Source organism: Euprymna scolopes, chromosome 37 (assembly GCF_053919585.1).
Source record: "Euprymna scolopes isolate OS-2025 chromosome 37, ASM5391958v1, whole genome shotgun sequence".
In the NCBI taxonomy this organism is placed as follows: Eukaryota; Metazoa; Mollusca; class Cephalopoda; order Sepiida; family Sepiolidae; genus Euprymna; species Euprymna scolopes.
This window is the reverse complement of record NC_136518.1, coordinates 56,441,082-56,466,189: the sequence shown is the minus strand read 5'-3', so window position 1 is coordinate 56,466,189 and position 25,108 is coordinate 56,441,082. Positions and strand designations below refer to the sequence as shown.

Below are 25,108 nucleotides of genomic sequence, written 5' to 3'. Positions count from 1 at the left end.
GTTCCAGCAACACGTTCATCATGGTGTCCTTGTCGACGCCCGTCAGACCCCTTGTCTTGGTGTCTGAAGTTATCAGAGAGAGCACTCTTTTCTCCAGAACTTCCACTTGACCCGGGAGGGGTTGGATGTTGTTCCCCTGGGTATACTCCTTGTAAGTGGAGTCGAAGAGTGCTCTGTAGTCTTCGGGCGTCAACTTCCCTTGCTGCTCTTTGGGGCCCCATGCCGGTCCTCCATCCTGGTGGGTGTCAGCTGGACTCAGGTTTGGGGGAGTAGCTGGTGTTGTGGGGCTCTCTCTTGTTATGGGCATTTTTGGTTTCGGAACTGGGCCGTTACCAGGCAAAGTAGGCCATTGTGTCTTTGGCGTTGTTTCGTCCTGGCTTGGTTTGCTCTCCGGGCCGCTCCCCTTTCTTATTTTCTTCTTTTCCTGGGTGGCTGTCCCCTTGGGGGATGGAGGTGTCTCCCCTTCTGGTGCCGTGTTCCCAGCTGGAGCCTTGGTGGGTACTGTCAAGGGTGTCTCTCCTTCCAGCTTACTTTTGTTACCACTGGCCGGAGAGTCACCCCTTTTCCGTATTTGGTCCTCTTGGGGAGTGTTGGGGGGCCAATCACTGTTTTCCCCACCGAATAGTGAGCAGATGGAGGCTATTACATCTTCATCCAGTGCCTCGGTTTGGTCCGCGGTGCTGTTTTCCTCCTTTTCTGTTGGGGAGTCGCTTGGTTCTGCCGTCCTGGGGTGAAGCTGGTTGGCTGGGTTCTGCACTTTCCCCAGCTAGTGACTTAACGGCAGCTTTTTCCACTGGGTTGCCCTCGTGGGGAGCGGTTGCAGGTGCTTTTCGGGGGGTCGCCACGGGCTGCGGCCCTACCCTCCCGCTTTCTTCCAAGGTCGCCGCGCGCCGGGGCCCTACCTTGTTTCTTGGCGCCGTCTCGCCGGGAGATGCATCAGCTCCCTCACATAGGGAGTCGTTAGCAGTTGAGATGCTGCGCATTTGGGGTGACGTACCCCTCCTGCCTGGCATCGTGGCGGTTGCACTGGCCGCTGACGCGGACCAAAGTGTAGTGGGGGAAAAGAAAATCCAGGGGAATGGAGGGGGAGGAGGGGGAGGAGGGGGAGGAGCGGACTTTGAAGAAATTAGAGTTTTTGACTTCCCCTCACGGGGATGTCGGGTTAGCAGCTCAGATCCCCCCGCGAGTGGGGAGAGCAGAGAAGAAAGACGCAGTGGGTGCTAGCGGGTCAGAGTGCCGCGTCGCAATTAAGAGAGAGAGGGGATAGGCATCCCTGCCCACAGAGGGGAGCAGAAACGAAGCACCCGCCCTACCCCACGTCACCCTACCCACTAACTTACCCCAACGGAAGTGAGAAAGAGAACCCTGTCTGCTCGATCCACTGAGAGAGCAGCGAAGATAGACAAAGTTTGGGCCTGGCAGGTCAAAGTGCTGCTCAGGCAATTAAGTGCGGAGAAATTAGACCATCCCCTTTCTCTAGAGGGAAGAGACCGGAACGAAGAAAAAACGCATGCAAAAAACAAGAAAAGCAGGTCTCAACTACCAGCTAGTGGTGTTGGTCCCGAGATTCCAGTCTCCCAAAAAAGGGGATTGGTTTCCGGGTCCAAGCTCCCACAAATGTGGAGTCGGTCCTTTAGGCCCGAAAGCCCGGTGGCGGAAAGTTTCGTAACTGGGAGAACAGATACTACACTTTGATCTTGTTTATATATTTTATTGAGAAAGAAAAAATTGAACATAAAAAACGTACAAAAAAAATTCAATTCAACAAAATTAGGCACAAGGCCCTACAAGAAATTGGGAGGGGGAGGGTACAGGGTCTTTTTGACTATGTAACAGATGAGACTTTGAAGTCTTACTCTTGACTGGCAACATTTACCAAAATACCTCAATCACTCTGTGGATCCTAATCTAACTAATAACCCCAGCGTTCAATGTAAAATTTAACTATGTACAATTTGTATATTCATTTCTGTATGTTGCGTGTGCATTTTTTTTTTTTTTTTTTTGTGTGTGTGTGTGTATGTGTGAGAAAATAAAGTTCGATTTCATTAGAAAGAGTTCTTGAATTAATTGGCATAAAATGTTCGTGGAGTGGGAAAAAACTAATGAAAATGTTCATTTCAAAAATAAGGAAAAAACTACTAATGTGTTGTTAGTAAGACCCCCCTGTACTATTCTATGTGGCTAGATCCCCCACTGTTTTCCGGGGAACCGAAAACAAGCAGAGCATCCCTAATGGGGTTTGGGGAAGTCGCCTTAATGGAGGTGGGAGAAAATAAAGCAACGGATGGAGGGGTAGGAAGGTGACCTCTGAGTAGGGGGATGACCGGGGGCATCAGAAAATAAAGATAAGGAGCATGGGGGTTGGGCAGACTCAGAGGTTCTCTTATACCAAAAAATAAAATCAGGAACAGGATCTCATTTGTACCACCAGTCAAGAGTTACTTTACTGAACTTATAATGCTAACCTAGGCGGGATGGGTTCTGTAGGACCCAGCACCGCCCATGCCATGCCTAAGGAGGGAACACGTATTGAAACTTGGCTCCTCGACGGATGCACAAACTAGTGCTGTGCACCCACCTCTTGTCAAATTCCACTCTAGGCAACCTCTTCCAATCGCATCTGATCTTTACTTTAAGCAAATGTTTAAAGTAAACGATCAGATCCCGATCAGGAACAGATGTCCCTTCGTGGACCAACTTGAGGCGCGTGATCCAAATGGTCATGCGCGCTACTGCTAGGATCGCCAGGAAAACCAAACTTTCCTCCCTGGGGAACGGCGGCTCCATGTTGTACACAAAAGTTCCTACGTCGAGATCGAGCAGACACTCGGCATCGATGCGAGCTGTTACCCCCTCGACGTACTTTAATAGGGGCTGTATCCGGCTGCAACTAAAAAACGCGTGCTCGATTGTTTCGGGCTCGCGTTCATCACAGCACGGACAGAAGCGCCTGGTATGTTCTTTATACCGGAAAAGTACGTCGAAGAGGGGCAGTGCATTTCGGACCAGTCGCCAAGTCAGGGAGAATTCCGAGTTATTCAGAATCTCCCGTCCCGGTGCCCAACACCATTGAGAACGGACAACCTCCATCGATCATCCCATCCGCCTACAAAGTGGATCCTTCGCGGTCCCCTCCACTAAATCCCGATACAGTTTCTTCCTTGGCTGATCGAGGACATTGGTCCCTGGCAAAGCTTTAAGAGCGGTTCGGCATTCGGAGAAGAACTTGGACTCCCTTTGATCTTGACCAAAAGGCCAAGGACGCATTATGATGTAGATGATTAAAAAATATTTATTGTTAATTTTAGATTGCAGCATACTGAATGTAAGCAATGGACAATTGCAATCTGGAGATCTCTGGCATCTACCCACATACTGAACTAATACGTATAAAGCGTGTTTGAATCAATTCCCACTTTATTTATACCGTTATATTCATTTATTTATGACTGAACTATCACGTAGTAAAGGGTTAATCTGATCTGCAGAGACCTTATGAAAAAAACATATATTTAGAAAAATTTGGAGATGTGAGAAAATAGTGTGATGGTTTATTTTTTTTATTATTTGTTCAGATTAAATTAATGAGGTTTTGGGGCATCAGTTTCACTAAAACGTAAAGGTAAGCAGCCAAAACAGTAGTAAACACGTCCTCTTGTATGTGTTTATCGCGTCTTCTTTTTTCCCCTCATTTTGACTGTCTGCTGCCAGCACTCGTTTTTACTTCTACTTAGAAGAGATGTTGCAAGTTTGTCTCTGCTTTATCGTTATTTTCATGGTGAGTGCTCGGCTGAGCTCCAATCTATGGTCTCCTCCTGCCAGACTTTCACAAGAAACATCCGTCTAGCAGAAAATACTATCATTAATTTCCCCCACTCTTTATCTGTGCCTAAACCTAAATGTAGATTCCATGAACAAAGCTTCTTTCTTAGAACTGCACGCTTGTGGAATTGTCTTCCGTTTCCCTGCTTTTCAGCTGACTACAATATGTTTCTCTTCAAGTCTAATGTAAACAAGTTTTTGATGAACCGTTCCATATAAGTTAACAAATTTACCGAATTTTCATTATTAACGATTACTATATTGTCCAATTTCTACTGTACACTCTTTAACCCTTATCATCGAGTGGTCTCTTGGCCTTGATAAGTGTTAATGCCTATGTAAAAAAAACAAAACAAAAAAAACATCCTTGAAAGTAAATGCTGTATAGTTATTCATCCACTGTTGTATTTAAAAAAATTTTTGCCCACATAGCTGTAAAAAGTCAGCAATATGCCCCCTCCGCATTCGAAAACTTTGGAGACCTCTGATCTAAGCCAATAGATTATCTTGATCTGCAAGTTGTTGAGTAGTAGAAAACGAGTATCCTTTAACAGCCGTCAAAATCAAACTTTTTTACTCATTTCGAACCTGATTTCTAATGCTGTTTGGATGGAGAATACTTCTCTGTTTTCACCACTGATGGCGAACACAAAATTTACACTGCGACCAGTATAAAAATTGAGCACCGACTTCAAACTAATACAATAACCAGACGATCACGGCCTGTGTAATAAACGCACGCAGGCGCATTTCGATTTGCCTTAAATTCTTCATGATCATTACTGTTCATGTCCCTGTGCATTTTTTAGGAGAAGAGGAACCAAGAAAGGAGGGAAAGATGTCAAATTATGGAAATTTTTTAATCATATATCTATTATTGTAGTTTCATTTTATTTGGATTAGTTTTATAAAAAAGTGATCTGACAGAAAGTACCAGAATATCTCTACTATTATATAAAAAAAATTTTGTGTGTGCGTGTGTGTGTGTGTGTGTGTGTGTGTGTGTGTGAGTATGTGCATGCGTGTGTGTATGTGCGTGTGTGTCTCTGTGTGTGTGAGAAAGAAAGAAAAAAAAGAGAGAGGAAGAGAGAGAGAGAGTGAATTCCCTATAGAATCGGAAATGGCTAGGTTAATATTTTACCAATTTTACACGAAGGTACTTGATGTATCTTGAGGTGTTCTTACATAGGTTTTGTACCGGAATGTGTCTGATAAGTATCGATAATCAATAATCGAAAAAGTCTGATTAAATTTAAAGGCTGACTATTATTTTCAAGTAAATGGCTGAGTGAGCTATGGTAGAGCGCCCCAATATCTTTATATATTTCAGCAGAGGTAAAGGTTAGTTGTTTTACTAGGTAAGGCCTTCCATTACATGATTAGACACCTCAGCTATTTTTTTTTTTAACTTTTTAAGTCTGTGATTGTGATCGTGATTTTGACTGTGATTTTGACTGTGATTTTGACTGTGATTTTGTCTGTGATTGTGATTGTGATTTTGACTGTGATTGTGATTGTGATTTTGACTGTGATTGTGATTGTGATTTTGACTGTGATAGGGACTGTGATTTTGACTGTGATTGTGATTGTGATTTTGACTGTGGCTGTGATTGTGATTTTGACTGTGATTTTGACTGTGATTGTGATTGTGATTTTGACTGTGATTTTGACTGATTTTGACTGTGATTTTGACTGTGATTGTGATTGTGATTTTGACTGTGATTGTGACTGTGATTTTGTCTGTGATTGTGATTTTGACTGTGATTGTGATTGTGATTTTGACTGTGATTTTGACTGTGATTTTGACTGTGATTGTGATTGTGATTTTGACTGTGATTTTGACTGTGATTGTGATTTTGACTGATTTGGACTGTGATTTTGACTGTGATTGTGATTGTGATTTTGACTGTGATTGTGATTGTGATTGTGATTTTGTACTGTGATTTTGACTGTGATTGTGATTGTGATTTTGACTGTTATTGTGATTGTGATTTTGACTGTGACTTTGACTGTGATTGTGATTTTGACTGATTTTTACTGTGATTTTGTCTGTGATTGTGATTGTGATTTTGACTGTGATTTTGATTGTGATTTTGACTGTGATTGTGATTGTGATTTTGACTGTGATTGTGATTGTGATTTTGAATGTGATTGTGACTTTGATTTTTACTGTGATTGTGATTTTGACTATGATTTTGACTGTGATTTAGACTGTGATAATGATTGTGATTTTGACTGTGATTGTGATTGTGAATTTTTACTGTGATTGTGATTGTGATTTTAACTGTGATTGTGACTGTGATTTTGACTGTGATAGGGACTGTGATTTTGACTGTGATTGTGATTGTGATTTTGACTATGATTGTGATTGTGATTTTGACTGTGATTGTGATTATGATTTTGACTGTGATTTGACTGTGATTTTGACTGTGATTGTGATTTTGACTGATTTTGACTGTGATTGTGATTGTGATTGTGATTGTGATTTTTACTGTGATTGTGATTGTGATTTTGACTGTGATTGTGATTGTGATTTTGACTGTGATTTTGACTGTGATTGTGATTGTGATTGTGATTTTGACTGTGATTTTGAGTGTGATTGTGATTTTGACTGATTTTGTCTGCGATTGTGATTGTGATTTTGACTGTTATTGTGATGGATATTTTGACTGTGATTGTGATTGTGATTTTGACTGTGATTGTGATTGTGATTTTGACTGTAATTTTGACTGTGTTTTTGACTGTGATTTTGACTGTGATTTTTTCTGTGATTGTGATTTTGACTGTTTTTTGTCTGTGATTGTGATTGTGATTTTAACTGTGATTTTGATTGTGATTTTTACTGTGATTGTGACTGTGATTTTGACTGTAGTTGTGATTGTGATTTTGACTGTAATTGTGATTGGGATTTTTACTGTAATTGTGATTTTGACTTATTTTTACTGTGATTTTGTCCGTGATTGTGATGGTGATTTTGACTTTGATTTTGACTGTGATTGTGATTTTGACTGTGATTTTGACTGTGATTTTATCTGTGATTGTGATTTTGACTGATTTTGACTGTGATTTTGTCTGTGATTGTGACTGTGATTGTGACTGTGATTTTGAGTGTGATTTTGAGTGTTATTTTGACTGTGATTTTGACTGTGATTGTGATTTTGACTGTAATTTTGACTGTGATTGTGATTTTGACTGATTGTGACTGTGATTTTGTCTGTGTTTGTGATTGTGATTTTGGCTGTGATTGTGATTGTGATTTTGACTGTGATTATGATTGTGATTTTGACTGTGATTGTGATTTTGACTGTGATTGTGATTTTGACTGATTTTTACTGTTATTTTGTCTGTGATTGTGATTGTGATTTTGACTGTGATTTTTACTGTGTTTGTGATTTTGACTGTGATTTTGACTGTGATTTTGTCTGTGATTGTGATTTTGTCTGTGATTGTGATTGTGATTTTGACTGTGATTGTGATTGTGATTTTGACTGTGATTGTGATTTTGACTGTGATTTATACTGTGATTTTGACTGTGATTGTGATTTTGACTGATTTTGACTGTGATTTTGTCTGTGATCGTGATTTATATTTTGACTGATTTTGACTGTGATTTTGTCTGTGATTGTGATTTTGACTGATTTTGACTGTCATTTTGTCTGTGATTGTGATTGTGATTTTTACTGTGATTGTGATTGTGATTTTGACTGTGATTGTGATTGTGATTTTGACTGTGATTGTGATTTTGACTGTGATTTATACTGTGATTTTGACTGTGATTGTGATTTTTACTGATTTTGACTGTGATTTTGTCTGTGATCGTGATTTATATTTTGACTGATTTTGACTGTGATTTTGTCTGTGATTGTGATTTTGACTGATTTTGACTGTCATTTTGTCTGTGATTGTGATTGTGATTTTTACTGTGATTGTGATTGTGATTTTGACTGTGATTGTGATTGTGATTTTGACTGTGATTTATAATGTGATTTTGACTGTGATTGTGATTTTGACTGATTTTGACTGTGATTTTGTCTGTGATTGTGATTTTGACTGATTTTGACTGTCATTTTGTCTGTGATTGTGATTGTGATTTTTACTGTGATTGTGATTGTGATTTTGACTGTGATTGTGATTGTGATTTTGACGGTGATTGTGATTTTGACTGTGATTTATACTGTGATTTTGACTGTGACTGTGATTTTGACTGATTTTGACTGTGATTTTGTCTGTGATCGTGATTTATATTTTGACTGATTTTGACTGTGATTTTTACTGTGGTTGTGATTGTGATTTTGACTGTGATTTGGACTGTGATTTTGATTGTGATTTTGACTGTGATTTAGACTGTGATTGTAATTGTGATTTTGACTGTGATTTTGACTGTGATTGTGATTTTGACTGATTTTGACTGTGATTTTGACTGTTATTGTGATTGTGATTTTGACTGTGATTTTGACTGTGATTGTGATTTTGACTGATTTTGACTGTGATTTTGTCTGTGATTGTGATTGTGATTTTGACTGTGATTGTGATTGTGATTTCGACTGTGATTGTGACTGTTATTTTGACTGTGAGTTTGACTGTGATTGTGACTGTGATTTTGTCTGTGATTTTGACTGTGATTTTGACTGTGATTGTGATTTTGACTATGATTGTGATTGTGATTTTTACTGTGATTTTGACTGTGATTTTGACTGTGATTTTGACTGTGATTTTGTCTGTGATTTTGACTGTGATTGTCATTTTGACTGATTTTTACTGTGATTGTGTCTGTGACTGTGGTTCTTATTTTGACTGATTTTCACTGTGATTGTGACTGTGATTGTGATTGTGATTGTGACTGTGATTGTGATTGTGATTTTGACTGTGATTGTGACTGTGATTTTGAATGTGATTTTGACTATGATTTTGACTGTGATTTTGTCTGTGATTGTGATTGTGATTTTGACTGTGATTGTTACTGTAATTTTGACTGTGATTTTGACTGTGATTGTGATTGTGATTTTGACTGTGATTTTGACTGTGATGGTCATTGTGATTTTGACTGTGATTTTTTCTGTGATTGTGCTTGTGATTTTGACTGTGATTTTAACTGTGATTTTGATTGTGATTTATACTGTGATTTTGACTGTAATTTTGACTGTGATTGTGATTGTGATTTTTACTGTGATTTTGATTGTGATTTTGGCTGTGATTTTGACTGTGATTTTGACTGTGATTGTGATTGTAATTTTGACTGTGATTTTGACTATGATTGTGATTGTGATTTTGACTCTGATTTTGTCTGTGATTGTGATTGTGATTTTTACTGTGATTTTGTCTGTGATTGTGATTGTGATTTTTACTGTGATTGTGACTGTGATTTTGACTGTGATTGTGACTGTGATTTTGACTGATTATGACTGTGATTTTGTCTGTGATCGTGATTGTGATTTTGACTGTGATTGTGACTGTGATTGTGACTGTGATTGTGATTGTGATTTTGACTGTGATTTTGACTGTGATTGTGACTGTAATTGTGATTGTGATTTTGTCTGTGATTGTGATTGTGACTGTGACTGGACACTTCATGTTGTACAAAATCGGACGTTTGTATAATTTTTAACAATTATTATGTTGCTTGCAAGTGACAATCAGGCATTTTGTCACATGAATGGCTTGCCATCACCTCTATTTGAGGAAATTCATTGAGTCTGCTCTTGGCTTGTTAAACCAGCGCGGCATCAGATATAACCTGCTGATATTTGCATATTGGTTTTGCAAAAAAACTTTTTATTAATGAACTATTTTATATCGCTATTGAGTAAATTTTAATATCCCTAAAAACACTCGTGTTTATAGTGTTTCCTTGTCAATATTTACTTCTCACAAGTAAAACTGATCACTATTATTCGGCAGGAGTATTGCCAATATTAATACAAGCATCAGATCCGATCCTGGGTTATATAGCCAAGGCAAACACTAGATTTAATCGGTGTAGCGACCAGATCAGAAAATTGATTTCTGAGTGGAAGACAAACAATGGTAACATAAAAGGGTCGAGTGGTGATGAGGGGGGATGTAGGTAAGGTTAGAATAATGAGGACGTCTAAAGTTCAGTTTGGCTGAATTTGTTATGAAATTATCTTTCCCGTGACAGGACACAGAAATTGTCCGGCCGCCATTCTCACTCTCTCTTTCTCACGATATCTCTCTATATATCTATCTCTTTCTTACCCTTTCTCTCTTTCTCCTTTTACTCTCTTTTTTCGTTTTTCTCTTATATGTCCGCTTTTGTAGTTTTTTTTGTGAACAGGAAAAAGTAATTATAAGTACAAACCATTACATACTTTATATTATACACCATTTCCACAATTTATTGCCAACATTACATCTAATGTAAATGTTTATATATATATATATATATATATATATATATATATATATATATATATATATATATATATATTTATATATTTCACATTTATATATATATATATATATATTTATATATGTATATATATACATATATAATATATATATATATAAATGTGAAAATATCTCTCTGTCTGTCTGTTTGTCTGTCTATCTGTGTACATTCCGTACCAAATTACTCTGTCAATTTTTGATCTACAGACTCGAGATTTGACATAAGGGGTATTGAGATTTGGGAAAAATCTTTTTAATCGATTTTTGGTCAGAAATTTGGCTGTTAAGGGATCAAAGTTCAACGATTTGACCTTTGATAACTCTGCCAAACTCCTACGCCAGTTTTAGGGCTAAACACTTGTAATTTTAGATATGCATTATTTGGACATTGATCTAACTTTATAATTAGTATTTGATCCCAAAACAATAAATGTAAATGGGTTATAATTGCGGTCAAAGTTGTTAAAAATTAACCTCTGTTGTCTCTACCAAATTACTCAGCCAGTTTCTCGTCTAAACATTTGAAATTTTACATAAAGGGCATTCAGAGATAGGGAAAGCTTTTTAATCGGTTTGAGTCGAAAATTTGAGCTGCCAAGTGGTCAAAGTTCAAACGATTTGACCTTTGTGGTGTCTAGCAAACTATTCAGCCAATTTTTGGTCTAAACATTTTAAATTTATACATAGCGAGTATTCAGACATGTGGCAATAGTAAGGAGATTCAATTTCCTGTTCTTTTTCCGCATCCTTTCTCTTCTTCTTCATCCTCATCTTCTTCTTGGGATGTGACCGTGGCTAAGTAGTTAACAACACAGACTGGCAACCTGGATGATCCAAGTTCGAATCCAGTTTGTTTCATAGAAACACTTTACCTAGAATGTTAGCAACCTTCATGCTGAAGTACGTACCCAATGAATTAATAGAAAGAATCCTAACTGGAGAGTTATTGGGGGAAACGAATGCGATAATAATTTGATTCATTCTCCTCCTCTCCTCCTCCTCCTCCTCCTCGAATAAGAATAACACTTCTCCTTCTCCTCCTCCTTCTCCTTCAACAAAAACAGCAACAACATAAAAAGCAGGTGGGTAACGACAGGAATTGGCAACCCGGGTGGGCCAAGTTTGAATCCAGATCGTTTCGCAGTTGAGGGATGCTGGCAACCTTCACTTGGTCTTTCTAGAAAGAATTCTTCCCAGAAAGATATCGGGGGAGACGAATACCAACAGCAATCATCTGATTCATCAATATTAATCAATAGGGGACTTAAGATAACTATCATACACTGTCGGCATTTTTTTTAAATACCTTGACAGTTTTCGAAGAAGGAGTTCTACTTTCTAACGAAAAAGATAATGCCACTTGACTCCATTGAAACTATATGTATCAGACGGATTTTATCAGCATTACGACTTCATACAATTACAAACATGGATGACTCATTAATCACTTTCTCTAGATATCTGTTATCTACTAGCCTGGCATTGCCCGGTCGTAAAATATCCTTAAATATGATATTTTGATTAATGTAGATTTCGTGTTTATATAGTAATGACTTATTATTTATATAGTAATGATTTATTATTTATACAGTAATGACTTATTATTTATATAGTAATGATTTATTATTTATACAGTAATGATTTATTATTTATACAGTAATGATTTAAAAACAAAAACAAAAAATGACTTGTGCGCACTGACCGAGAATCAAAACCAAAACGTTTAGCTTATGATTTACTTTTTCCTTTGACGTTAATGCATGATCTATGAAGATATGTTTGCTGCAAGGCTAAAATTAAAAACATGAACCAATAGCTATTACGTTAAGCATGTATATTCGTAATGGCGTCGTTCGACCATCACCTGGCAAATTCCATTTAAAAAAAAATTTCATACTTTTGCACCGATTTTCCCCAGCTTAAACCCAAATATGAAGTTTCGCATGGGTTCGAATACCCTATATATTAAGTTTCATGTCTATAGACCAAAAATTGACAGGAAAGTTTGGTAGGCAAAATTTTTTAGACAAATATATATACATATACATAAATATATCTAGAAATAGTTTTATGTTTACTATAACCCTTTTACACAAATATTACGCAAGTAAAAATCATGTAGAATATCTGCATGAATATAATTAAATTACATGTAAGAGTTAACTAAAGATGATCATCGCATAAGAAAATTAAAAAAAAAATTAATAGGGAATTAATTAAAATGAATGCTTAAAAGAATATGCAAATTAGCTAGATACACATAAAAGAGTAGATGTATAAGTGTGTGTAAATATTTAACAGGTAAACTCTTAAACTATTGGTTACATAACACTGAAATTAACAGGAAATCAGGTAATCATACACCAAGGAGAGTTTATGATGAGTAAAATCTTTGTTTTGATTGGTGAATAACTCGTACAGACATATATCGTCAAATGAAAATGCGAAATGTTCATTTCAATTGGCCGACATGTTTTTACTTGTTTCTGCGCATGCTCACATAAAATTCATTTCTTTGAGTGTTTTAATATTTAGACTTGATTGCGTTTCTATCGATAACAACATTGATAGAGAACGCTGCTGGAATGCTAAATGTTTTGGTTTCGATTCTAGCTAATGGCACCAAGTCATTCTTTTTAAACATTTAACATCATGTCTTTACGAAAATCTTCATGAATTTAAATATATTTGAACTTTCTTTTTTACGACAAGCGGAATCAGAATTTAATTACAGGCTGGGAAAATAATGACAATTATTTTTTTTTGCCGGAAAGCCCTCACGAACGAAGACAAAATTGAATGAAAAAATTTGATACTACTTTTTTTTTTTTACATAGGCATTACCACTTATCAAGGCCAAGAGGCCACTTGAGGATAAGGGTTAAAGAGTGTACCGTAAAAATTGGACAATATAGTAATCATTAGTAATGAAAATTTGGTAAATTTGATAACTTATATGGAACGGCTCATCAAGAGCTTATTTGCGTTAGACTTGAAGACAACCATATTGTAGTCAGCTGGAAAGAAGGAAAACGGAAGACAATTCCATAGGCGTGCAGTTCTAAGAAAGAAGCTTTGTTCATGGAATCTACGTTCATGTTTAGGCACAGATAAAGAGTGGGGGGGAATTATTGATAGTGTTGTCAGCATATCCGAAAACATATAAGAGTCAACATTTCGAATATGTGCAGTGAATTGTAATAAAATGTAAAACTTTACCAATTTTTTTAATAATTATCTGATATTTCGATAAATTTGATACATTTAGATTTCGTTTTTCCTAATATAAATTTAAAATTAAAATTAAATACCGAAACATAAAACTATGGATGAAGCATCACTTTTCCAGTCACCCAAGCAGTTTATTTGCCATTATGTTTCATAATTGTAATATTTCTAACCCAACAGATCTGTGGGAGAAGCATAAGCCCCATCTCAACGAAGACATCCTGTACAGAGTCAAGCAAAACAATTCTCATGTCAATATCATTGTTTTAGATGGCATCTTAAATGAAGTTTTGTGGCATCTTCAGGAGAAGCTTCCCCATTTAGGAGAAAAACGGCTTTCAGAATATCATGAAACTTTATACAACTTACATGAGCAGGCATGTGTGTAAAAATGAGTCAAAACTTCTAGATGAACAACAAAGAGTATATGACTTCATAGTGGGTAGAGTAGATGATGCTAGAGGTGGCCTTTTTTTCTCGATGCTTCAGGTGGTACAGGGGAAACATTCCTCTTCCTGCAAAAAATGAGATATAGTAATAACATTCTATTACTTCTTCATGTATAGAAGCAACACTTCTAGATGTGGGTGATACTACACACTCTAGTTGCCTCTTGATTTGGCTGGGAAATCTGAAAATGAGTTTGCGGCGTCCAGCAAGGTCCCAGCATGACCAGTTTATTACAACGAACTAGATTAATAGTTTAGAATGAATGTATCATGATTTACTAACATTGAATAGAGATCTTCAATTGCACAGATTACCATGTGACCAGATGGTAAATTCAATTGGTGACCTGATGACTTAGGTTTTCCGATTATATTGCTAAAAATTTCCACAATGTTCGATGGCTTTGTGAAAGAGAAATCTTGACCCCTAGAAATGATGCTGTTGATATGATCAATTATAATCTTTTGCAAGAGTTGTTTGGTTAGAGCATTCTTATCAATCCATTTATTGTGTTATTGATAAAGATCAGGCAGTAGAATTTCCTGTAGATTTTCTACATTCACTACAACCACCTGGAATGCAACATTATAACCTGATATTGAAGGAAGGAGCTCCAGTTATATTATTATGAAATCTTGATCCACCTAAACTGTGTGATGGCACACGATTAGCAATAAATTCTTTTAAAACTAATAATCTGGAAGCCATTATAATAACTGGAAAATTTCAGGGTGAAACTGTGTTAATTCCTCGAATTTCCCTTATTCCTTCTGACATGCCATTTCAGTTCACACCAGTTAGAGGTCACACGCAAAATGTTATTTATGTAGAGGTTCTTCAAAATTAATGCTACAGGTACATTTACCAGTGTTCAAAGATGCACTGCTTGAAACTAAATTTTAATTATTTCATTAACAGAAGAGATTACTAATGTCATATATATATATATATATATATATATATATATATATATATATATATATATATATATATATATATATATATATATATATATATAGGGTGACCCAAAAAACACAGGACATTCAATTGTTTTTCTGAGCATTTTACAGTCAACGGAGAAAAAGAAGGCCAAACACCCTAGTGTTTTGATGTGATGTTTTGAATATAATAAACTAGTTATGACCAAAGTTTCATTTGATTCGGGCAAAACACTAAGAAACGGGGTCTAATTATATATATAAGAATTACAGGTAAGTTTACCAAAATGATCCAAGATGGCAAATCTAAAGTAAATTATAAATATTAAAGAATTAATATTTATAAAGTAATCTCAACCAGATGTAAAAGCTCGATAAAACCAAATAGGAAATAGAGCAAGTAGTTAATAAAACATACTTTGAAAAAGAGTTAAAAGCATATTAAATTTTAAAAAGAAAAAACTAAATCCACGGAGTTTCGAAGAAATAATTTCCTTCTCATCAGAGGGTAGGATTTAGCAAAATGCGGGATCGGATTTTGCTTGCAAAAGTATTAAATTAAACTACAAGTAAGTCATAGATCTTACTTGATAACAAAAAGTGAAGCAGAGAGAATAGGGTGAATAAAAAAGTAATTTCCCGTGAATGGATAGTCTGATGAAGGGTAAAATATCTAATGATGGTAAAATCCAAAGATGCAGAATTCAAGAAAGTTAAATTTCCATTCGCACAAGTAAAATCTAATGGAATCGCGTAATTGGAAGATGATCCAAAGTAATCCAAAAAGCAGAAATACGTGGAATAATTCACAAATAGGTACAAGGAAAAGGGAAAGAATTCCAATAATATTATTAAAAGAAAGATAAAATGTGTGTAAAAAAAAGAATTGAAGAAATATACAGCTCGACTGTCGAGGCAAGACTGAATTAAAGGAAATGAGTGAAGAAGAAGAAGAGGAAGAAGAAGAAGAAGAAGAAGAAGAAGGGAGGGAAAAAAGTTGAATGGTATTGGAATAAATTTAAAATAGAAAAACCAATGTCAAAATTACCCAGACAAGATGACGTTAGAGGCAACGAAATTTTAAGCAAAAAAGAGGTCAACTGAAATGTACAAGTTATTATTTAAGAATTAAATTATCAGCAGGAGTATTTGAAAGAAACCAAATGAAATAAGAAGAAATATAAAATAAATACATACACATGTAAATACAAACATACATACATACATATATATGAATACATACAGTTACACACACACACACACACACACACACATATATATATATATATATATATATATAAGATACACACATATACACACACATACATACATATAAATAAATAGATGAATAAATAAATAAATAAAAAGTTAAAAAAATTTAGAAGGAGAGAGAAAGGCCGGTATCTGCAAATTCCGGATAAAACAAGTAAATATGTAAGTAAATAAGTATGTAAGTATGTAAGTAAATGTAAGTGTGTCAGGTCATGTCATATGCTACTGGTACCATGTAACCCAGTACTACCTGCCTCATGATCGGGTCACCGGCGACTAAACTGGTTCCCCCACCAGATTTGTTTGGTGAGGAGGGTGGCTAGTCTCCCTGAAGGAATAAAAACAAGGCCTTCCAAAGGGCGAATGAACCCTTTTTCGGGGTCAACGGCCAATTAGCACCATGTGTGTTTGTGTGTATGTATATGTGTGTTGGGGTGGAGAGGGCTCCCATAAGCCGTGGTGAAGGCAACCTTTCTAGGAGAAGCAAATCTCTGATTAAAAAACATAAAGCGGGAGACCAGTACCCGCATTAAGCTGGTCTGCAGTTTAACTTGTTGCTGGCTATCTTGCTCTTGCCTGTTGCTGGATCAACATTTTGAACTGATAGAGAAACTTAGCTGTCGTACAAAGCTAAGACTGTAACATCATCTGTGTATAGATACTCCCTCAGGCATTTGTCTATTAAAATGGTTCTGTGGCGATGAAAGTCATTTTTGGGCTCATGGACTTTTAAGTGTATGAGGGAGTGGCATTCGTCTGACAAGACGTTGCAATCATCATGTAACTAAATACATATAGTAAAATATAAGTGAGCATACATGCAGAATATAAATGTGTAGGTGGATATATAGATTTATAAATTGAAATTTTTAATATAAACTAATATTTAACATGTTTTAATATTGCAATTTTACCAATATTTCAAGCTCCACATCCCTAATTCAGTATGTTAATGTAATAGTTTATTTTATTTTAGCCCATAATCCCAAATTAAAATTATTAACATCTAAAATTATACCACTCTATTTCATGTTCTAATTTGTTCCATAGATATACCTGCTTATAACTAATGTTTTAATTTCTATTATCACATTTGTTTTATTTATTTAGGGCAACACACCAATCATATGATAATTTCATATTTCAAATAATTAAATTAGTATTAAAATCTACTTATACTTTATTATATTATGATATTATGATTATAATTATGATTATTAATAATTGTCATTACAATACAATATTATACTTCTCACCCTCTCATTTACGTTTTATTTTATTTATAAATAAAATGTTTTAATTTTCAACTAATATTTAACGTGTCCAAATATTGCAATTAGACTAATTGTTAGAATATTTAAAGTTCCACAACTTCCATTCCATATACTAATTTGATAGTTTAATTTATTATTTACATATAATTATAAAATTATTAACTCATAGTTATCAGATTTATATTAAATACTACATTATGTAAAACATGTCACCATCTTTCATTTTCTAATCTATTCTAAATATATGATTATTTAATGTCATTATTTGCTTTCATTATGTTATCACATTTAGTTTATTTATTTGGATTATTCTGACTTACGATTTTCACCTTATTGTACTTTATTATACCTTATTGGCTATTTGTTAATCTTATTTATACCTTATTGGCTCTTTGTTTATATTATTTAATATATTGATCTCTATAAATTAAAAAAAATATTTACATGCTCCTAATCAGGTTTTAATTGAGACAAGATATACTTAGATTTATGTAAACAGTTTTGTATTACTTCCTATCATTTGTTTATTATGCTTTCTTTATACAGCATATGATTCTAGATTGCAAAAGTTCCATCAGTAAGACATATTTGGTAAGTATTTACTAGCGCTTCTTAGTGTTGACCATTTCAATTTGTATTCAACGTTATTCATTCTTAATCCATTATCCAATTTGCTAATGATGTTGTTTTCTTATTATTAACTGCTAGTATTTTGAAAGATACTATATGGTTGTTAAATCTAGTTTTCAATCTCTGGTTCTATTATTATCTATTACTTCACATTTATATACTATATTAGAAATGAAACATTTACCTTCTAACGACATTCGTCAATATTCCCACAGTTGCAAAGTAAATTCTCTTCAATGTTCTGATTCGTTAAGAATCCCACTTCATTTATCTCTTTGTCTGGTTTTGCACTGTTAGAACTTATAGTTTTCACAAAGTTAGTCGTTGTAAAAAAAGATAACTTAACATTATTTCGGTATATGATTTTTACCAGATTATTTCATTGTGCAAAATTTTTGTCAATAATTTGAACAAATTTCCTCGGCAAATTATTTTTTATGCGTGTGCTATAAAGCGAATTAAACCAAATGCAATTTGTATGTCTATTTTTCTTTTTAATTTTACTTTGGATATTATTTTCAGAGATTCTTATATTGTTTTCTTCAAAATTATTTTTCTAGTTTTATTTTTTAGATTATTTTTAACCATTGCCATATTGTATGAAATCACATGTGATGGTTTCGGTTTTGTTCCCTTCCCTTCAATTAATTTATTATTTTCATTTTGAATATACTTAATTTCATCTGATCTAGCAAATGCTCGATTATAATATTCTTTTAGCTATTAAATATATGTTCATTATGAGATAATTCGGATATTCTTTTTGATATGAGTATAATGGCTTTCTTCATTGAAATACACACACACATACACACACATATCTATATAGTTTTATTAAATCACACTAGGTTTTCTACAATGCAATGCAGACTAGAATATGTACAAGGAAAAGGAGGAAAAATTCCAATAATAATAAAAGAAAAATAATATATGCTTTTAACACGACTGCCGAGAACAAAGTGCAATTTAAAAAAATCAGTAAAGAAGAAGAAGAAGAAGAAGAAGAGAGAGAGAGAGAGAGAGAGAGAGAGAGAGAGAGAAGATTAAATGGTGATAGAATCAAATATAAATTAGAAAAGCAAATATCAAAATGATCCAGTATCTGGATAACGTTAAAACACGCGAATAATATAGGGCAAAAAAAGGAGGTCAACTGAAATGAGCAGGTTATTACTTAGGAAAATTTAAGCAAGAGTTATTTAAAGACACTAAATGGAAAAAAAATAATTAATAAAGAAAGAAATAAAGAAATAAATAAAAGATGAAAAATGAAAAATAAAAATAAATATAAAATATAAAATTAAAAATAATTTTTTAAGGGGAGAGGATGGCCGGTATCTGCAAATTCCGGATAAAGCAAGTAAGTATGTAAGTAAATGCATATAGTAAAATATAAGTAAATATACACACAGGATATGAATGTGTAAGTAGATTGATATAATTGATAGATAGGAATATTTAAAGACTAAAACAGAAATTGCAGATAAAAAACCGGCCAAACAAAGAAGAAATAAAGAATTAAAATAAAGGATTATTGAGTTTCAGAAATTTAATTGTAATTTTTATTTTATATATATATATATATATATATATATATATATATATATATATATATATATATATATATATATATATAGTTTTATTAAATCAACAAAAGGTTTTCTACAATGCAGACTACAATGTATTGTGGACAAAGAAACTGCAGAGAGGAGGCAAACAATCGATTTGATTGAAAAAATGATCTTCATTGAAACACACACACATATATATACATATATATATATATATATATATATATATATATATATATATATATATATATATATATATATTTTAATTTTTCGCCTTTTGGAATCAGGAACTATGGTTAAAATACTCATTTAGATGTCAACTGAAATGAACAGGTTATTACTTAAGAAAATTTAAGCAAGAGTTATTTAAAGACACTAAATGGAAAAAATAAATAATGTAAAAAGCTATAGCAAACATCTAAATGAGTATTTTAACCATAGTTCCTGATTCCAAAAGGCGAAAAATTAAAAGATACATCTGCCTTACTTTTAATGCTAGGTTTATTTATGGTGTCTTTTAAATTTAATAAAAACCCTTCAAAATTTGCTGACGAGGAGACCTTGTTTATTAAAAAACGATATGTAATAATTATTGTACGTAACTTGATGTCTACCACAATAAAACGCATTGTTTTCCGAAACGATCGTACAGATAATTGATTTTGTTGTTGTTCCTTCTTATGAAACGGATTTTTAATTTAATTATAATTTGATTTTTAAATTTTAAATTATCAATCACATTACTTAATATATATATTTATATATATATATATATGTATATATATATATATATATATATATATATATAAAAGATGAGAATTCAGATTAAATAAAACTTTATCAGATCCATAAGGAAAAAGGTAAAAAAAAACAACTTTTTCAGCCATGGCATTTCGTACCCAAATGCTCCTCATTAGAAAAGGAAAAAAGTCAGGTTTATATATCTACGAAAAAATTACAATGAGGACATTAGCTTAGAAACAAGATAAAAAAGACTATATGTTAGATTACATAGAAAATACGAGAATGAAAAGTAATATGATTAAGATTAAATTTAGAAAAATAAAAAGCCTAGTTGTTAAAACTGGAAAAGAAAAAGACAAGATATTCTAGTAAAAAATATAATAAATTTAAAATTTAAAATATTGCAGTATAATTTATATATAATGTTAAATTGAATTTTAAAGAAATTTTTAATCCTGCCATATTTTAAGCTATAAATGAATTATATTTTTTATTAGAATATCTTGTCTTTTTTCTCTTCCAGTTTTAACAACTAGTCATTTTACTTTTCTAAGTTTAATCTTAACCATATTACTTTTCATGCTCGCAGTAATTTTTTTATAATTTATGTTTTAATGGACGAAAATTGAAAATCTTTATTTCAAAATAAGGCTGAGAAGGTTACCTATTAACTGTATAAATTGTTAAAAATTTGGTCGCAAAATGAGTAAGCAGCGAAGCTTTAAAGCAGTTCTAAATGAGTAAAACTAACACTTAATCATATATTCAAACACGGTAGTATTTGAATGATGACTGTAGAAGGATACTGCTAATAAAGGTAGACAGAAGATTGGGTAAATAAGGACATATATAGGGAAATACAGATATACAAAATTACACCCCCACACACACATATATATATATAAGAGCAAATAGTTAATGAAACATGTTAAAAACACTTTGAAAAAGAGTTAAAAACATTTAATATGAAAAAAAAAACACTTAATAAGTGGATAGTCCTTAATCCGCAGAGTTTCGAAGAAATACTTTCCTTCTCATTAGAGGAATTAGCAAAATGCGGGATGGGATTTTGCATAAAAAAGTATTTGATGAAACTGCAAGTAAGTCAAAGATCTTACTTGATAACAAAAAGTGAAGCAGGGGGAATATGGTGAAGAAAAAGGTCATTACACGTAAATGGATAGTCTGGTGAAAGGTAAAATATCCAATGACGGTAAAATCCAAAAATATAACTCCAAGAAAGTTAATTGAATTTCCATTCGCACAAGTAAAATCCAAGGAAATCACGTAATTGGAAGATGGTCCAAAATAATCCAAAAGGCCGAAATCCATGGAATAATTCATGAATATGTACAAAGAAAAGGGGAAAAATTCCAATAATATTAATAAAAGAAAAATAAGATATGCGTTTGACACGGCTGCCGAGACAAAATGTGATTATATATATATAATGTGTGTGTATATATGTATATATATATATATATATATATATATATATATATATATATATATATATATTAGTGATGAGACAATTCCAACATTTTTCCCGATTCCAATACAATTATCGATTCCTTAATAATTATTCAATTCTGATACAATTACCGATTCCGATCTTTATAAATATCTAAACATTTAAATATAGAGCTGTTATTTTTCTCCGATTACCATAAAAACATATGTTAAATGTGGAGATATTTTCCTAAACTAAAAACAAAATACACTTGAGAGAATCATCTATCAATTTTTTTTATTATTAGTTAAAAACCAATAAATATTTATTATTTTATAATTATTACCGGCAAAAGAAGCGTATTCAAATAAAAAAAAGACAATTAAAAGAATCGTTTAGACATCGGAAAATATGTACAATTTTTTCCAATTCCAATACCGATTCTGATACCCTTAAATGTACCAATTTTTTCCGATTCCAGATTCCGATTCGGATTAATAGTCCAACACTAATTGATTGTTAACCATCAGTAAAAAAATTGATGCATCATCCCCACAAATGTATTTGTAAATTTGAGAAAATATCTGTGCATATAACATGTGCTTTTAACGGTTATCCTGAAAAAAAAAATAACAACGCTATAGTTAAATATATATCTATTTATAACCAATCGAAATCGGAATCGGTAATTGTGTCAGACTCGGGAATTTAGTATGGCATCCATAATTGTATTGGAATTGGAAACAATATTGGAATTGTTTGATCACACACACACACACACACACACACACACACACACACATACACACACACGCATATATATATATATTATTTATGTAAACAAATTTGTATGCTAATATTTCGGAAAAATAGTTGGTTAAAACCAGAAGTCCTCGTCAGGCGACTGGTTTCTTCTGTGGAAAGCAACTTGTGATTAAGTCGCCTGACGAGGACCTCTGGTTTTTACCGACCATTTGTCGGAAACATTAGCATTTCCAGTGTAGCGATCATGCAAATTTGTTAATATAAATAAAAATATATCTTGCTTTTCTTTTATTGAGCACTCTTTATAACCTCTCTAAATTCATTGGTTATCACTCTTGAATACCTTTTAACTGGTATAGACACTAATCTTGCATCCTTACGGGAATCACCAGTGCAGGGTGTCACGATAAACACCAGTCAATAGATCCGAACTCGGCAACAGAAGCCATCCCTGGCTTCATCAGCAAGGACCCAATCCATTCAGTTACCGTTAACCGTGAGAAATGCTGTTGAAATTTTAACATTTATTTTTTAAATGCCTTTTAACGTCTGTCAGAGTGATCTAATCATTATAGGATGAGCTAAATTGACAGACTTTAATTCAACTGAAAGTGCTCAACGATAAAATAAACGAGTTTCTTAAAAGGACTGTCATAATTATTTACTATAATAATTTATATATATATATATATATATATATATATATATGTATACATATATATATATATATATATATGTATATATAATGGGAAAAGAAAGGACTACTGTGAAATTGAATACATATATATATATATATATATATATAATTCCACACTACTCCTTTCTTTTCCCGTTTTATACACACACACACACACACACACACATATATATAAATAAATATATATATATATATATATATAAAATATATAAAATGTGAAAAGAAAGGACTACTGTGGAATTGAATATATATATATATATATATATATATATATATATATATATATATATATATATAATTCCACACCACTCCTTTCTTTTCCCGTTTTATATATATATATATATATATATATATATATATCTTCCGACCACCAATTTTTTTCTCTACCAATTCCTTCTCCCTCCATTGCTAAAAGACATTGCATCCTCCACCGATATCCCATACACAAAAGGAAGAGCCGCATTATGGTTTCACTACAAATACAAAGAACTACCCTAACGTTTGCCCTCGAAAAAAAAAGTCGCATTATCCAATAATTCAAAAGGAAACCTTTTCAACACAATGGATTCCATATTTGGTTCATAAAACTCCAAGGAAATATTTTACTTTCCCCATTCTATTCTGCATGCACGAGTCAAACCATTTTGTTTCCTTGGCGTTTTAACAAAAGGAAATGTTCTTCTATTAATAGACAAACCGAAATTGGCTTTCATTAAATGTGTGGACACGAAATAACGAAAAATAGACAAATCGAGTGGCAACAGGTTTGGTGAAACTGACCCAGTCTTGAACATTTAACGGCATATCAACTAGTTCCGGGATTATTACTAAAACACAATGCCTATTATAATTAATTGAACACAAGTTGCTAGTTTATCCAGAGCTAAGATGAATTTGTCGGTTCATAGCTTTCCCTAATTGTATCAGCGCAGAGATGATGTCATTAAGTTCGATAGATCGATATAGCTGATTACATAGACTAGAAAACATTAGGTCAATAACGAATCCCCCGAATGGTCAGATTTCCAATTGGTTTGATCCGTTTATTTATAAACAAGGTGGATTTGCAGATTAAAAAATTTGCCACAAGTATTAATGCAGAACTGACCATTTGATCCTATTTGAACTCAACATGGACGATTCAACATCCATGACAGCATCTAGAACACAATACCTATTATGATGCGATTAATTAAACACACGTTTCCGGTTTATCAAGAGCTAAGGTGAATTTGTAGGTTCATACCTTTCCCTATATGTATTAGCATATACACTGGAGTACATTACGCCAATCACGGACCTCCTGAATTTTTAAGATTTCCAGCTGGTTCGATTCGTTTACTTATAAAGGGGGTGGATTTGTAGGTTCATACCTTTACCTAAAAGTGTTATTGCATAACTGATTAGGCATAGCCGATTCCTTCATCGATGAGAGTATCTATTGTTTAGTACATATAAGCGATTATGTGAGAAGGGTTGTAGATATGAAGTTCATACCTTTTGCTCCAGATTATTAGTGCACAAATAACTGCAATGGATTCTACCCCCTTTTCTGCAGACTACATAAAGCGTGTTCCAGCAAATTTGGTAAAATTGAACCAGTTTTCGCTGTTTACAATATATAGATCTTTTAGGGAGGGTATTGTCAAACACCTATTATGATGCGATTAATTGAACACAAGTTGCTAGTTTATGCTGAGTTAGGATGAATTCGTGGCTTCATACATTTACTAAACCCCAACATAAAATCTGGAGATGGAGTTCTTAAGGCAGCCTGGCTTTGTATTGGGATTACTGGCAACTCCTGCGGCGCCGTTAGAATCAGGCTGAGACGGATGGTTGCCGCCGCCGCCAAC

The 25,108-nt window shown here is 33.6% G+C and overlaps 1 pseudogene; it reads right to left on the bottom strand.

Moving 5' to 3' along the window:
- Window positions 1-5,237: 5,237 nt before the first annotated feature.
- The window catches only part of LOC145261181 (uncharacterized), a 64,966-nt pseudogene continuing 45,095 nt past the window's right edge, over window positions 5,238-25,108 (bottom strand).